This window comes from Adiantum capillus-veneris, chromosome 21 (assembly GCF_014529385.1).
Source record: "Adiantum capillus-veneris isolate H3 chromosome 21, ASM1452938v2, whole genome shotgun sequence".
NCBI classification, from domain to species: domain Eukaryota; kingdom Viridiplantae; phylum Streptophyta; class Polypodiopsida; order Polypodiales; family Pteridaceae; genus Adiantum; species Adiantum capillus-veneris.
The window spans coordinates 13709661-13713000 of NC_140951.1; positions in this window are offsets into that span (position 1 = coordinate 13709661).

Genomic DNA, 3340 nt, shown 5'->3' on the forward strand with positions numbered 1-3340 from the left:
GTACAGTTTAGGTCTTCCATGAATACAAGAGACGACATCCCCGTGTTCCAAGATTTGATTTCTATGCTTATTCTTGAGGAGAAGAACCTTGACACATCTTCTTCTCATGGCAGAAATAATTCTGAATAGGCCTTCTATTCTAACTCCAACAGAGGTAGAGGTAGAGGTCGTGGTCGAGGCCCAAGGGGTTGCAGGGGCCAATTTCTGGAAGGTCAATCAAATCAAAACAATACAGGTGGCAGGGGAAACCAGTCTCAAGGCAGGGGGAGTCAAAGAGGTCGTGGTGCAGGATCAAGCAGGCAGCAACATACTCCAGATAGTAGAGAATGTTGGACTTGTGGTGAAAGAGGTCACATGTCACATGACTGTCCAAAGGGAAAAGCAAGTAGAAAGAGAGAACAGGGCAACTATGCATCTACTAGCAGAGATGCAGATGACAGCAAAAACGAGCGCATGTTTGTTATGCAACATGTAATGAATACAATGACTGCAGAGAATTCCACCCAAGATGATGTTTGGTATGTGGATTCAGGTGCCTCTAATCACATGACGTCTCGTGGAGAGTGGTTTAGAGATATGCGCAAACGAGATGTGTCAGGCTATGTGCAGACAGGAGATGACACAGCTCACCCCATTGCTCATGTAGGGGACATACCTCTAAATACGAAGAGTGGGAAATCAAAGTACTTAGCAGATGTACTTCATGTCCCAAACATTACAAAGAATCTTGTTTTTGTTGGACAAATGGTTGAGCAGAGTTTGCAGGTTCGCTTCAATCCAAATGGCTGTTATGTAGAAGATTTCCAGAATGGCTGTAAGCTGATCACAGAGGGCAAATGTGTGGGCAGAATGTTTACGCTGAATGTAGACATGCCTGAGGTAAAAGCTGCATTATTTGCACAGGGCACAGGTGTTGTGGCTGATGTTAACATTTGGCACAAACGCATTGGCCATGTCAATGAGCAGAGATTGCGCAGCATGCAATCAAAACAGATTGTAAAAGGTTTGCCCAAATTCAATGTGGATGGTATGCATAAAGTGTGTGCAGCATGCCAGTTTGGAAAACAGTCAAAGGGCTCATTTCCACATGAGCGCAATGTATGTAAAAAGCCACTTGAGGTGGTGCACACAGATGTTTGGGGTCCAACCGATACTGCAAGTATACATGGTTGCAGGTATTATGTCTCTTTCATTGATGACCATACAAGGAAAGTATGGGTCTACTTCATGTGTAACAAAAGTGAAGTGTTTGGTCACTTTCAAGACTTCAAAGTCATGATTGAGAAGGAGACAGATATGCAAATCAAGACATTGAGGTCAGATGGAGGGGGAGAGTACTTCTCCAATGATTTTTCAGATTTTCTGCGAATGCATGGTATACACAGACGGTTTACATGCAGATATACTCCACAGCAGAATGGGGTCGCAGAAAGGAAAAACAGGCACATTGCAGAGGTTGCACGTGCATTGATGAATGAGAAGAATATGCCTCATCATTTCCGGGCTGAAGCTATAAATACAGCTCTGTACATTATGAACAGGACACCTACAGCTGCAGTGCATGATGTAACACCTGAGGAAAAGTTTACAGGTACAAAGCCTAATTTGGCACACTTGAAAGTGTTTGGCTGCATAGCTTACGTGCATGTACCAGATGAGTTGCGTAGGAAATTGGATCCTAAAGCAGAGAAATGTATTCTTGTGGGATATTCCCTTGAACAAAAGGGGTACAGGTGCTACAATCCTACTACATGAGAATTACGAATGAGCAGAGATGTAGTCTTTGATGAGATGAGAAGCTGGTACAGTAATGCACATGGCACTATTGGGGCTGATGTAAAAGATGATGTGGTTGTACAAAATGTGAGGCCACAGTCATAGGTTTTGAGTGGACCACAAGAGTCCTCTTCTCGTGGCTCTGTTGAGAAACCATGGAATGGTAGACTACGTACCCAGGTTACTCCACCAGCAGGTACAGGGAATGTATCACGAAAAGGAAAGGAAAAGGTTGATGAACCTCCCTTTATGATTGATGCATCATCAGGTTTTTCACATGTAGACATGGATTCAGATGGTTATGAACAAAGTCTTGATGAGGAATTTGGAATTCCGGCTGTCAGGACACCTGGTGTAAGGAAAGTACAAGAAGATGCTAGAGGGCAAAGGAGTGACCCAGGACCGCGCAGATCTAATAGAGTCAGAAATCCAGTTCAGAAATTGACTTATGATGGGTATCTAGCGCATCACCAAGCCTACATGGCTAACGTGATATAGGATGTGGAGCCCACATGTTTTGAGGATGCAGTTGGAAATGTGCATTGGGATGATGCAATGAATGAAGAGATGGCTGCATTGGAAGCAAATGACACATGGGAGTTGGTGCCATTGCCAAGTGGCAAGAAAGCTATTGGCTGTAAATGGGTGTATAAAACCAAGCATAAGGCTGATGGTAACATTGAGCGTCACAAAGCAAGGCTGGTCGCAAAGGGTTATGCACAGACGTATGGCATAGACTATGAGGAGACCTTTGCTCCAGTGGCAAAGATGACGACAGTGAGAGCTGTCATAGTAGTGACTGCATCTAGAGGATGGATTATGCATCAAATGGATGTAAAGAATGCCTTCTTGAATGGTGAGTTGCAAGAGGAAGTGTATATGGATCAGCCACCTGGTTATGTCGATCCAGGTTACCCAGATTATGTATGCAGACTTCTCAAAGCTTTGTATGGTTTGAAGCAGGGCTCTAGAGCATGGTATGACAGGATTGCCAAGTATCTTGTCAGTATTGGTTTTAGGAGAGCTCATGCTGATCATTCACTCTATGTACGTGAGAGTGATGTGGGGATTGTGGTCATTACCATATATGTAGATGACCTTATTATTGTTGGTGACAATGCTATGGAGATTGACCATGTGAAGGGTCTTCTCAAACAGGAGTTTGAAATGAAAGATTTAGGCGAGTTGCGCTACTTTCTTGGCATTGAAGTGATCAGGACTCCAGAGGGTGTATGGCTATCACAGAGACAATATGCTTTGGACATGTTGTCAAAGTATGGTATGGCTGATTGTAAGCCAATTTCTATTCCCTTGGATGTGAATGCAAAGCTGAGTGCAGAGAAGGGTGATGTTGTTGAGGATGTCAACATGTACAGGAAGATTGTGGGTAGTCTAATCTACTTGACTATCACGAGGCCAGACTTGAGCTACACAGTAGGCTTGGAGAGTCAGTTCATGCAACTTCCGAGGAAGCCACATTTGGATGGAGTACGACGCACACTTAGGTATGTGCAAGGTACTCTTGACTACACATTGTTCTATGCAGCAGATGCACCATTAGCAT